This window comes from Ciconia boyciana, chromosome 8 (genome assembly GCF_034638445.1).
Source record: "Ciconia boyciana chromosome 8, ASM3463844v1, whole genome shotgun sequence".
NCBI lineage: Eukaryota > Metazoa > Chordata > Aves > Ciconiiformes > Ciconiidae > Ciconia > Ciconia boyciana.
Window position 1 is genome coordinate 46,631,876 of NC_132941.1, and position 14,125 is coordinate 46,646,000.

A 14,125-nucleotide genomic window follows, 5' to 3' on the forward strand; every position below is an offset into this window, starting at 1 on the left:
CGGTTGCTTTCTGTTCCTCATTTGGCTCCTGTCTTCTCAGTCATTATTTAGCACTGTTCTGCAGAGAAGCACATTTGCTATCTTTCAGACCAGGTTTTTAGCTGTTCTTGGCCTTTCTGTGTTTGCGTGAATTCCTCCCGCTAACACCAATAATCTCACTGCATCACCATCTGTTGGTTTGTTAATCTTCCATTTCTGATATTCAACAAAACCTTGAACAATTACACATTGGCTTTTTCTGAAAGGCTGGGCATAAACTTCTAGTTCTCTCTCTAGTGCTTCCTGTTTTACTGAATGCCAATTTTAGATTACTTACTCTTCTTAAACATGACTTAAAGTCATATCATTTTAGAAATACAACGTTATAATTCCTCAGATTAGTGGAATGGGAAGAAGGCAAAAAGCTATGTTGCTTTTTGCAGTTAACTGGTGCACTCTGATCTGCTAGCAGACTGGAAACAGGTTAGGCAATTGTGTTTGCTGTGGCTTGCATACTAATGGTGCCCATTTTTCTGCCAACATATGCAGAACTGAAATATTTTTCAAAACCTTTTCTGGTTTCCAACACTCCTTTTCTGGGAAGGGTTTTGAGCTAGCAAGAGAGTTGGTTTGAGAAGGAGGAAGTGCACATTTAAATTCCTTCCCTGTCTGATTCACATCTGGGCTGAAACCTCTCTCCTAAGCCAAGCTGGCCTTCCCCTCACTGCCCACCAGTGCTCCAGCACAAAACCATGCAGGTAGACATTTTGCACCCCAGTATCTTCTGAACGCATTCTGCAGTGCCATGAATTTTTGAGATAATGCAAATATGGTTTGAAACTTCAGTGACTGCTGAGGAATAAAATTCTCGTATTTTCTTCTGCTGTGCTTCACTGTTTCTGCTTCCTGGCCCGCAGCAAGTGTGTTCTGCAAACCACAGAATGAAAGCCCGTGTAATTCAGGCAAACTCATTAGCCTATAACAAGTTTTAATGTTTTATCTTTTCTCTCTTCACCCCTCCCCATCCAGAGATAAAGCCACATTTGAACCGCAGCTACCTCTGCAGTGTCAGCTGTACTGCAGCATAACACAGTTTCCTCTTGTAAAACATTGGTATGCCCCAGCATCTGGGGGAGGTCAGCCTGGCAAACACTGCCCAAAATCCATCTCTCAGTTGCAAAGAAACCTGGCACAGGACAGGGCCAGTGGTTCTGTGGAAACTTTGATGGAAATTCATCCAACGTGTTGTGTAAAACGCAAAGTATTGCATGAAATCTGGATGGGGGTGTGGAGGGCTGGAACAAAAATCATCCTGGCTAGTTCACCTTGTCTGTGGTGGGGTAATACAGTGCAAAGGACTCTGAGAGCAGCCATGTGACACCTCTAGGTTGACTAGGCTTCTAGCTGCTTGGGTTCTCATATGATCCCCTAAAAATAGCACCTTATGTTTCCCATCATTGCTGTCCAGCTATTTTAGCCTGTGGTCTCCAGTTTTTGCTTTGTGATTTGTAAATAGGAAATATTTACGCTAGGCCAGTAAGTCCACATTCCTCCAACCTCTTTTCTTAAATTAGAGGGATTATAGCTATGTTTATAAAATACCTAATGCATTTGTCCCAATATCTCTAAATGTCACTGGCTTCTACATAATGTTTTTAAAGAGAACTAATTTTTAGATCACTCAGGCTATTTACAGGCATTTTTTCCCTCATCTGACCTGTCACAAGTGTGTTCATTTCTTAATCTTTAGTTGAAAGACTGATTCATCGCCTGTCCTGGGACAGGCTGAACCTCCCCTGCAAATTGCAAAGTGCGGTCAGTTCCTGCTGATTTCACTGACAATTCCTGATGGTTTGGAAGAAAAAGATTTCCAAAGTAAACTGGTGCCCACTGGGCAGATAGGTACCTCATATGGTTTTCAGCAATCTTAGATAGTGCTGCCTCTTTGAAAATTTGTCCCAGGTAGAACAATGCTTTGCAGGATTAAACCTTTACTTGCAGAATAATTTAACCATCTTCTGGTGTTTAGCATTTCCTGTTGTAAGTTTCTTTTCTGCCACATCTGTCTTCCGCTCTTGGCAGAGTGTTGAATAGTGTTTAACAGTTACGCAAAAGCATCTTTTGGGGGTTCTGCAGATATGATCAACATATGTGTAGTGGCTGTCTTACCGGCAAAAGCAAGACTTTGCTCCTGACTGAAGAGTCAGTTTGATTTGCAGGAAATAAGTAGGATGTGGTTGTGACTGACATCCTTGCCAAAACTGTCACTGAGGCTGTGTCTTCAGAGTCCTTCTAGCCTATGTTCTGAAAGCCGTAAAAGGGCTGCTGAGCCCCAGCCTGGTACCACAGCCGGCCACCTCCCAGAGTTTTAGGATGCGTGCTGGGGCTGGAATCCAGACGAGTCGTCTCTGAGTCAGCTGAGTCTGGGTGGTATTGATGTGACAGCAGCAGGGAGAGCAGATAAGGCTGTAGAAATTCTTTTAAAATTGAATTTAAGCTCTGTATTCACAGAGCTAAAAAAAAATGGACAAAAAGATGGTGGAACCAATGTCTGCCAGCGATCACAAATGCAGTCAAAGCTGAAATGTAGCAAAGTTTGTTGGTTTCATGAGAAATCTGATTTCAGAGAAGAATCATAGCATTTTGTTTGTTGGAAAATAATATCTTCTGTTACTTTCTGAGGGCAGGATGAAAATAATTTTGATATTGTATTATATTAAACACCATATTATAAAATTCAGAAAGGTGAAATCAAGGAAATATTTATTTTTGCTTGAACAATGCTGAAATTTCTTCCAGAGCTTCCTTTTGCAGTGGATTTTTACTTTGCCAGGCTTCATTCAAAGCTGCAATAAGGACAAATAGAGAAACCTCCAAGGACTTAAAAAATCAAAATTTCTCTCCTTGTCAGAGCTCTAGGAGTCCCTGGAGTTGGGACTGACAAACTCCAGCTACTGGCAAAGTTTTAGCCCTAAGGAGTAGCCCTGGAGAGAGGCTGCGGATGAGTCCTGCACCTGTCTCATTGCACAAATTCTGCAGAAGGGGTGGATAGGCAGCCCTTCCAGCAAGGTGGAGAAATGCCCAAAGGAAGAGGCCACAGGACTGCTACTGGTGCTCAGGTGCTGGGGACCCTTCTGTCCTCACCTACATCTGCTCAGCTGGCTTTGTCAGGACAGAAGTTGGTTCAAACTTGGATGTATATTGAGGCTGGACCCAGAAGAGGATACAGGCAGAGAGGAGTATGACAGAGATCTGCTTGTCATTTCCCCTGATACCAGGTACAGCACCACCTGTGTTGGCTAACAGGAGGTGCTGAGCGAAAAATGCAGCCTTGATCTTGTTCCCCTTTGGGTGACAAAATACCTGTAGCAATACTGAGACATCTCCCTCCCTCGGGACCCTCAGGTCTCTGCTGCCTCCTGGAGTCAGGGAAGGAGGGTAAGTCTGACAAGAGCTTTTGCACAAAATCCAGCTGCAGAATGAAGCAGTGATGCTTTCACATTTAGTAGAAAATATACAGATGCTCAGGCAAGTCCAATGCCTCCTAGAGGAGAATGCAAAACTGGAGACCTCAACTCATTTTCAGGCATTCTCTCTCCTCCAGCAAGTTATGAAATGCAGAGATTGCAAGAGGAGGAACAAGTGGAGGACCCCCTCCCCAGAAACTGGGAGCATTTCCATCATCAGAGGAGGTGTGCATTCACACCTCCTCTGTGATCAGCTAGAGCATGGAAGGGATTTGGGTCCAGGCTGCTGACATGCTGTAAGAATGGGACAGAACTGGCAGCCACCTCCCCATCCAGACAGGGCTCATGGAGGTGCAGTCCCCTTGCTGGAAAGCAAGATAGGGGGCTTGGGCTGTCCCAAGGAGGCAGGTGGAGCAGCATCTGGTTTGCACCATGACTCCTTGATCAGCACTGTAATGCTGCTGCACTCCTGGGCACATCCAGGGAAACACCCCCAGACAAATGCAGGCCTTGCAAGACTTCAGGCGGGGTCACAGCAATATCTACCTGCAAGTGTGGGAATCAACATACAGAGCAGATGAAGGTGGTGTCCTGCTGTGGGATACATTCTAGTCCTCGGTTCACTGCTTTTGTTCAGCTGATAGGACCCTGGGGCTGCTCTGTCCAGCCGATGCTCTGCACTCATCTGTCCGGTGATCAAGTTATTGCACTGACTGTGATAACAATCAACAAATCATTCAGTCTGGGGCTGCCAGGTAAGAACTGAACCTGCATTGCTCTGCTGGACAAAAAGTGCTGTAAACAAACAACTGAAAACTCAATATAGTCATATGGCTTTCATGGGTTATTAAATAGGCCCCTTGCTCGTTAATGCCAAGAGAATTATAAACTGTTTACTTTCTACAACCAAAGCAGTTTGATGCTTGCATTTTCCTAGTCTAGGGTGGCATGTTTTCATTTCTGTTTATAATCAGTTCCACTTTTTGGTTTCCATGTACCAGGGACTTTTTGCATGTGATCGGTCCATTGACCCCTTGGGGTCTGCATACTGCTTCTCCGGGATTTGCAGCTAAGGTAACAAAGGAAAAAACTGTCTCTCTCATTAGGGCAGAACACCATTTATTTCCCTGGAGAAAGTGTTAAGGGATGGGATACAAGTCAGAAAAGGCTGAAAACTACTGCTCTTGCATAAGGCTGTCACGTCTGTATTCTCAGCCTTGCCAAGCATACAAAGTTTCAAGTGTGTGTGTGTGTGTGTGTGTGAAAGATGGCGTCCATTACGTATACATACATACATTCATTTGCCATTAACATATTTGTGCAAATTGCACAGTCTTTTCATATAAATTTATAATTTCAGTCCAAACTGCTGTCTACAAAAGTTCAGTGTGATCTGTTATTGCTCTGCACTCACTGAAAGGAAGCAGCAGGAATTTTTGCTTTTTAACTTTCCTGGGAGCAGGATAACAACATCTAAGTGCCACTGGGTTGTGTTTGCTGTGTGTTATTCGGTAATTTTCCCCAGAAGTGGTTTTATTTTAATGACAGGCCATCTGATCCCAGAGTCTCATCTGAGCACTGAATTTGCAAATATATGTATTTATTATCATCATATTTGAACAAGCATAATGCCTATCCCAAGATCTGAGTCCTTTCAAAGCTGGAGTCTGTAAAGCACATTCATCATGATGAATAGTGTTAACCCCAGCTGCTTTCATGTGAGAGGCCTGTTTTTGATTTTCCAAGCAATCAGCCACCCTTCCTGAACTAGCAATTACAATTTCCATAGGGGTCTTTCTAGTTGTGATTCAGCCTCTAAGCAGTTCACAAGTTCATGGGCTTACAGAAAGCAGGGCTATACCTGCCTCTCTTCATAGACAGCAGGGATGGGTTTATTTTTAGCACAAGTAGTCCAGAAATACATTCCACCCCTCTTTAGAAATGTGTGGGAGAGACAGACACACATATACAGACAGTTTTGCCTACATTAGTGTCAGTGGGTGCCTGAAAACTACTTTTCCACTGTCTGTTTTCATCCCAAACCTTTTTTTTGTTTGCAGTGTGCGCCGGTTCTCTCCAATGTCTCAGTTCGTAGGCACCATGACTCAAGCATGCACCAAATCTTTGTGCATAGGTGCTCTGATGGGTGCGGGGGGTGGGTAGCGGTTGGAAGCATGTAGTTTCGGGCCAGAACTTAGCCGAAGTGCCCTGATGTTTGGCAAGACCAGCATTCAGTTTGGGATGAGTTAGGAGAAGCACTTGAGCACAAAAAGCCCAGACCAGGAGTCTAGGAGAGTGAGCTTTGTAAAATCTTCCCGCCGGGATCTGAGGTGATACATCTCTCCCGGGTGGGGAATTCAAAGCTGAAGGTTGCTTTGCAGAAGGCAGGTCATTGTCCCTCCAAGGACCGGTAAGCTTAGGCTGCTCTTGGATTGCAGGGAGGATTAGTTCATCACAAGCCTCCCGGTGCTTGGAGATTCACAGGCAGCAGATTCAAGGTTGTTGCCTTGTTCATGCTGTGGCAATGTAATTAGTGGCCCTTTTTAAAATGCAAATGAGCACTGGACTTACTCGGAGCCCTGCTCTGCTATGGAAGCAGGAGTGGGGCTGTAATCACAGGAGATTCTGCTCTTCATTTTGCTGTAGGCTGTGGCTCAAGTCCAGCGTGATGCTGAGCCCCGAGAGAGCCCCATGACTTCAGGAAGGAGCTCTGTGCACTCAGGCACAGAGTGCAATCCATTGCCATACAAAAACTTAGCTTGTTGACTTCATGGCATATTTCCCCTATTATTCAACATCCTATTGCAGTTCGCCAAATGAAACCCAATGCTGGCATGTGCCTCCCAGGAGGGTGGCTGGTTTTGTTTGCTTTGGAAGGACAGTGGAATGGGGTCCTTACTCCAAGAACGCTGGATACATTTGTCCAGCCTTGATGATGAAATGAGCTATTTATGAAAAAGCACCGGTAGAGCAGTAATGTGTTACTCATGTGCATACTTCTTACACTTCTTAATGGTGACCTTAAAAAACATTTTGACTCCCACCTGTAGACACAAAAATGCAGTGCTTTAAGGTTTGAATCACTGGCAGTGGCAAGCCAATCGCACAGCCTGACTTTCTGTATTAGTTATCTCTGAAGCATTACCAATGGCAAATCTGAATGTAAAAATAGCTGATGACTGTTTGTTTCATCTGTCTGTTACTTGACACCGCATGGTTATTCCAATACGTATGTTTGCCTCTTCCCCACTATGATCTCCATTTGGTTTCCCTTGCCTGATAACTATTTAAATACATTTTACTAACTTTGGATTCCTTGCTCACTTCACTTCACCTGGCTGGGCAGGTCTGTGAGGGCTCAAGGGTTAGCTCCTCCACTTTTATTGTTTTATTTATTTTTCAGTGGTTGTTTCTATTAGGATAACCATGTTCAGAAGGAGAGTCTGAAACACATAAATAATGGGAAGTGCTAATAGTAAGCAGGCTGCTGTAAAATGTGCTGGGGCTTTGACTTAAGGGAAGAAAGCGCAGCCCTGCACTGTCCCTGATCAGGAAGCTGGAGCACAGAAGGTAAGGGAGAAGGGTATGGGTGTTTTTAAAGCAGGGAAATGGTGAAGAATGGTGGTGTCTGAGCGTGTGAATGTGTGTGCACTCGAGGATCAGTTGTGTAATTGATCAGATAAAAGAAATCAAACAGCATTTATATCTCTTTTCAGTGATAAGAGGTGGAAAGTCCTTTAATTTTGTCCAGCATTTTCTGCTCTGAAAAATGCAGGATTGTCTCTGAAAGTCTGTGTGTGGAAAGAGACATACATATAGATTTGTATGCAGTGATTACTGTTTATGACACATATAATTATTTGGTAAAGGGGTATGATCTTTTTAGTGAAAGACCACTAAATTGCTATGAAGCTCCATTTAATTGTCCTGTGCATTGTGCTGTAAGCAACTTTAAGCAAATATACATGGATTTTATTTTCCAGATGATTACTGCCTACAGATAAGATACTCCTAAAAACTCTAGTGATTTGTGTAGGGGGTTGAAGACATTCTTAGTTCTCTTTTTGGAACAAATAGGAAGAGAATAATTTGAATATTTTATAGAGAGTAATTGGTATGCTGCAGAGCCTGAAAAAGTAAAATAGTTCAAATACCTAGGCAGTGCTAAGAGGCCACTATAAATGACTGTGACTATGACTTGTATCCAATTTTAATCACTGGAAAATTTCTTAAATGGCATAAGCTTTCCTGAGTCCAGTTGTTGCAGAACTTCTTAATCTGCCATCCCAAGGAATGGCATTTTATTAGCCTAGTTGCAGAACTCAGCAGCAAAATAAAAACAGAAATCATTAAAATTGAGCTTGAGAAGCCAAACTGCTTATGCTTTTTTAAACAGCCTGTGAACAGGCAATCCGATTAAATCTGGATAGGGAAAAGTTTTCCAGCAGCAGGCCAAAGCAACTAGTTCACACTGACTTTGTACAGTATCAGCTAGAGGGTTCCTTACTAGTCCCCTGCCATTGCCGGGAGGGAGGCTGGGGAGAAGGAAAAGTGAGAAGAGGTAAGAAGGAGAAATAAGCTTTCTGGACAGGATCGAAGTCCACCTGCTTCTTCAAGGAATTGACCATGTAAAAGGCAAATGCCCTCAGTTAAATGCTTGAAGGATAAGGCCTGTGGAAAATACTAACAAATAAAAGATTCCCAGTATATTGGAGCCTCGAAACAACTAAATTTTTCCATCCTTCCACATTTGTCACTAGGAAGGTATTTACATACATAGTCACAACTTAGTTACCAAAACAGTTGTAACAGGCACTCACCAGTGAACTTGAAGGCCACAGCTGGGTGGAGGTATACAGGTACAATTGCATCCCTGCACCACAAACAAAAAGCACACGGAAATTTCACTCTGTAGCCTCTTATTCCTACCTGCTTCTCTGAAATGTTTGTCTTGTCTGTACTTGCATTACTAGAGCTGTGCAAAAGGCCCATGAAAATGTAAATCCCCCCAAGACCAGGAAAAAAGCCAACAAACCCTATGAGCCAGGTTGGGAGAAAATACCACTCATCTGTATCAGTCTTTCCTTTCTTTAGTCTAGCTGAGTTTACACACACAGAAAGTTGCTGGCAGAGGTAAATTCTGCAAGTGGTTTTTAGCTGCAGGCTTCGCTGTGCTGGCTTGCCTGCAGCTGGGGTGCCAGGTCACACAGAGCTTTGTCTACTATAAGCAGGTGGGTGAGTCCGTTGCTTTTAGAGCTAGTGTCCATTGCTTGAGGTAGTGTCACATTTTGGGACCAGAGGTCTGTGAGCCAGCTGACAGGTGTGTGTGGAAAGGCAACATAGTGGGGGCTGCATGTGTGCACTGATAGGGGAACTTTTACCCTTGAGAAAAGGTTGTCCCGCTTCAATCAAGCCTGAATATGTTTTTGGGTGGGTCACTGATTGCTTATACATACATATCTAAAGATGTGTGTATATATATTTGCATGTGTGTATTAAGCTTGGTGTTTTGTGACTATGTTGCTGCTTGCCAGGTTTTTATGGCTTTCAAGTGTGTATGGTCAGAGAGACTGCTGCCAAGACCCCTGTCCCTTAGTAGTCCCAGAGAAACTGAGGCAGCACTGAAACCATAAGAGGACAGCCCTTCCCCAGAAGTAAGGTTTCCCTCTCCCTTGGGTTCCTCTGCCAAATGATCCTCTTTGGACAGGTATAGAAAGCATATATTTAATTATAGTCATAGGTTTCTTTACCATCTATCTCCTGTGCTTGCAAATAATGACATACAAGAAGGCATTATCTAGTAATGATTAGTCTAAATTATCTAATAACAGTCAGACCAACCTTCTTATGAGCCAAGCAGGTCAAATAGTGATGCATCTTTATTTTCAGTCTCTCACATAGCTGCATCCCAGTAGTTTCAGGGATGCTTCCCCTGTTACTTATACACTATGTCTGAGGCTGTTTTGGGAACTCTGATAGGGCTATGACAGTCAGGTACATGAAGGCCACCTAACTCAAACTTTCCACTTGGAAAAGATAGAGATTAAAATCCCTGCAATTTTTGGAAAAGTCTCTAAAAGAGATGCACATGGTTAACATTTGGCTACACCTTAACATGCAGAGTCAGCAAACAGCAGTATCTGGCAGTTTACAGCTACTGCAGATCCTCAGTCTCAGATGTGCCTCTGCCTATCACCTTTACCTGGATCAGACATAACCTGTCATATCTTAAGGTCAGCTTGGCTTGCCTGTCAGGTTCATTATTGACCCTTGTACAATTCTGCACACTTCTGATGGCTTCTGCTCTGTTGAGGTGTATTTCAGATGTGTCTCTGTCTCCATCTTTTGCATGTTTCAAAGCATAGGGGTCCATTGGGCAGAAATTGGAGTAAGTGCCCAGGACTGTCTGGGATGTTGGTGCAGAAGCAGCAGCATGTTCAGAGGGAACCAGATCCTGCAAGCTGCGTCCAGGATTTATGCTGGGGCAGTGGACCAGCATTCCTGATCATGACATTATTGTTCACTGAGACTCATTGTTTTGACTGATCTGCTTTGAAGTAGTGACATTAGGACTTAGTCTGTTTCTCCAAAACTGAGAAATGATTATTTGAGCTACAGGAGTTGTGACCAGGCCTGTTAATTGAATGAAGCCATAGACAAGTAGGTAGAATTGCCACTCGGGGTGTGGGGGAGAATTGAGGAGAAGGGCTGGGGAAGAAGTGGCTGGTGACAGCACTGGGCTGCGGGTGATGCTATTGCCTGCCTGCAGGTTTCTTTAGAGGATCTGGGGGTCTGGAAGAGCACTGTGATGACAGCATCGCTGAGGTTGCTGAGGGACTGATTCAGCCAGAGTCATTGGGGTCTCTCTTAGGGACTAAGTGTAGATTCTGCTTAAAACTCTTGTTATTTTCCTTTCTGTCTTTTGCATTTATCCTTTACAGAATAATCACAAGAAATGCCTTAGCATATGCGTTAACTGTAAAAGAATGAGGAGATGCCTTGGGGACACACCATTAAATCATAACAATTAATCAGTCTCTGAATAGGAAGAGGGAGTCTTCATTTCCCAGGAAAAAAAAGAACCCCAGTTGCACAGTGAAGAGGGAACTGGAAGGAGCTTCCATCTTGCCCAGGACAAGACCACTGTCCAGCTTTTCTCCTCAAAAGGAGGAAAATAGTGTGGCCTCCAGAGATAACGCCTGGGGGCAAGGGTGGGTGGGCTCTCCCCTGCCCTCTCAAAGTCATCCCATAGGTGGATAGCTAGCTGTCCCATGGTCATCTTCCAGATAGCCGGCAGGAGTAAGGCAAGCTACAGCTTTTGTCCTTCAACTGGAATGGCTCTGTTATCATCTCAAATGGTTGAGGAACAGTTTGTCATCAGAGGAAAGATGTTATGCGAATGGATGGTTGTGTGCTTGAGTCATATGCTCTGGCATGTATATAAGTGTATATTTCCCTCCCTGCCACATTGCTCAAGAACTGAGCTCTCTTGACTGCACTTGAAAGCTATAGCAAAGTGTAAGTAAGAAATAGCTCTATTCCTGCAGCCTGAGCCAGAAAACTTTGAAAACCAAAGCCTTCACCTTCTCTTCCCTTCTCTGGTATATATACCTATTGGTCTTTGGTAACATAAGACAGATATTTCAGGATATTGCATGTCCCTAAATTCTGTGGAATTCAGTGGGTGATAAAACCACTTAAAACTTGAAACAATTTTGAACCTAGCACCTACAAATGGCTTGAATTCTTTTCTTTATAGAAAACAGATTCAGCAAAATCCTTGCCCAAACCCTGGAAATATCCAGAAGATATAAAGGAAAGGAGCAGGTGAGACTACCACTAAAAGAATAATACTTGTTTTGTGCAAGCCTGTTATTTCCTGGGACTGTATCCTGTGTGAGTGGGTGTGGGTCAGACTCTCCTTGTCAAGAAGCTTAAATGGTCTAAGTGTAAATTGACAGTGCAGATGGTATTGGTGTGCTGGGGCTGATGAGGAGGGCAGTGTAAGTGGGGGATGGTTTCAGATTCCCCAGCCTGGAAAGAGAAGTGAGGCATGGCTGGTTGCTACCTGCAGATTTCCTTGTGTAGGTCACGGAGGAGAATACACCTGCTTCCCTCTTGTGTCTAGCGTACTTGCTGGTATCATTACAATTTTCCCATGACAGGGGCTGGGACTGTCTGGCATGCTCCTTTACAAGGCATCCAGGCCATTACATTTGTTTTCTTGTCCATATGTTTTTCTTCCCTTCCATCCTTGTCATCTCCTGTCTCTAGCCACTGCGATGCTCCGGTACTCTACAACTTTCCCTCTAGTGTGGGAAAATCTCCTTTCTTCCACTTGGGAAGTGAAAACTCAGCAGCTTTCATCCTCTAAGCCTTGCTTGAGACTAAATGAAAGGAGATGAATACCTGTCTCATCATCCAAAATCCTGTCAGTGCTCAGTGGAGGGGCTGTACCAATGCAATGTCAGTTGTCACCTTGAACTAGCGAGGAAGGCTTGAGTCTTCATGATCTCAAAGAGAGATATAGGTATCAAGAACCTGAGGCGGAGCTGAGATCTTTGCAGTAAGTCAGTCACCTGTGAATCCGTATGGATTTCACTATACAGTATAATGCCAAGCTACAGCACCATACTCAGCTGAAGGGGTTTTTTTTGCAGATGCTCATGGTAAAGTACCATGCCCTATGAGGGACAGTGGGAAGGCACATTTTTGCCTTAACTGGTAAGGGTTAAGCTCTTCTTGTGTGATTCAGAAAACATGGATTTGGTTCCTTCCCCTGCCACAGATGCCCTGTTTGGTCTTGGGCAAATCAGTCAGTTGAAGCTGGGCCTTAGCTGCTGATCTGTAAATGAGACAGAAATCCTGCTTGCAGTGGGACAGTTTGTAAGGATAAATAACCACGAGGTGTTCATGTACCATATTACTGGGGAGCTGTATAAATATCTCAGTATATAATGACTGACCTAGTTACAGACAGTGGCCTTTTCCAGTCAGACATTTAATGCCAAGAAATGCACTGTTTGGGTTCAGTTGCTTAAATGTCAGTTGTCTGTGCTGACTTCAGGTCATGGGAGGAGCACCATCCCTTTGCCTTGTGATTCTCGTAGACTTGTGCTGTTTGTCAAGTCCTGCACCTGCCCTTTGCCTGTGTTAGTCATGCGCTCTGTGCCTTTGACTTCCTCCATCATTTCTGCATGTTACTGACTCTTCAAAGGCAGTGGATAGGGCTCAGGTAATGGAAGGACTGAACAGGAGTTGCAAGAAAGCCTCAGTCCAGATACAACCCATTCTGAGAGACATCTCCTTCTTCCAAACTTGACAGGCCTCTTGGCAGGATGGGGCATTTGGAGGACATTGGGAAAGGCAGTCCGGAGACCAGCTGGAAATAACTGTTGGGTCTTTGCCATTGAACCAGAAAGGGAAAGGTAGAGAGCCTTGCCATGATTCTCCATAGCTGTCACAAGCCGTCTCTGTTCCTCCCATTTTTCTTCACGTGAGGTCTTCATCTCCCAGTGCTTGAAGCTTTGTGGTCTAAGCTGAAGAGGTAAGCGTTCCAGCTGGGGCCTGGAAGAGGCCCACATCCTTTGGGGAAAGGACACAGAGCAGGATACATAACACAAGGTCATTGGCTAGGTACACTCCCTCCTTGCATTCGTGCTTTCACCAGGTTGCACTTACCTTCCTTGAGCTGTGAGTCTGATGAGTCCCTGGTTCCAGCTCCCATGGCAACAGATGCACTAGCATCAGTAGAGCTCACTGGGAGAAAAAGACTTCAGCTGTCTTTTCTTCAGAAAAAACTGGTTTGATTAAACAAATAAAATCACAATCATATTCATTTTAACGACATTTCCCCTAGAAAGATGAATGGAAATTATTTTTTTGATCATTTGGAATATTTACTTAGGGAAATTTCAAAACAAGATCACACTCTCTGTTGGAATACCATGAGTATTGTTTGACATAGAAAATAAAATGAAAAGTTTCAGTTAATGTTAAATAGTATACACCTTCTCTGACTTAAGAACAGTAATAATATACTATTTTAACTATTATGTTATATATTACATGCTACTTCTCATGGCCTATAGTGTAAAAATAGTGAAAAAATCTGAAATGAAAAGATTTTTTTTTAAATTATGAATGAAATTTTGAAATTTATAATATAATTTATCTTCAGAATCTTTATTCCATGTGAAATTTCAAAAACAATCTAAACGAGAACATCCTCCCATCACACACACAAACAAACACATTTCCAAAAGATTGTAGCGTCCATAGGATGGCAATTCAGATTGACAGCCAGGTCTGCTGGTCCAGTCTGGGACTGCACAATGTCTACCACACCACTCCTAGGTCTAGATATTCTAGTGAATATTGAAGAAAAGAGCAAAATTACTTTATCCCAAATGCACTGCTATTGTCATGGTGAGTGATAGAGGTTAGAAAATCAGAATTGTCCAGAGGACATGATTTGGTGGCATAGCAATATGGTATTGGTTCCAAATCTCTTTCCTTCGCGTGTTGGTCTGAATGCCACCTGGGGATGAGGTCTGGCTCTTCAGAGATGTTGGATTTCACTTTACTGTGGTTACAGTTACTTATGTAGCCTTCTGGATAGCGCACCAGTGTTGGCTTAGGAAGTAGATGTATTTAGAGTCACCAATTCTGTTCTCACT

The 14,125-nt window shown here is 43.5% G+C and overlaps 1 protein-coding gene across 7 annotated transcripts in view; it reads left to right on the plus strand.

Annotated features, from left to right (window-relative positions):
* The window catches only part of C8H10orf71 (chromosome 8 C10orf71 homolog), a 99,930-nt gene that overhangs the window by 70,196 nt on the left and 15,609 nt on the right, over positions 1 to 14,125 (plus strand). The window contains exons 1-3 of one of the 7 annotated variants that reach the window (XM_072869981.1): positions 6,700 to 7,016; positions 11,206 to 11,273; positions 12,772 to 12,993. The exons of 4 other annotated variants lie outside the window; for them this stretch is intronic. The gene's annotated coding sequence lies outside the window, so the exon portion shown is untranslated. Of the gene's footprint in view, positions 1 to 6,699; positions 7,017 to 11,205; positions 11,274 to 12,771; positions 12,994 to 14,125 lie in introns of those variants that run through there. 2 more of the 7 variants (XM_072869980.1, XM_072869983.1) reach the window with 2 other exon arrangements.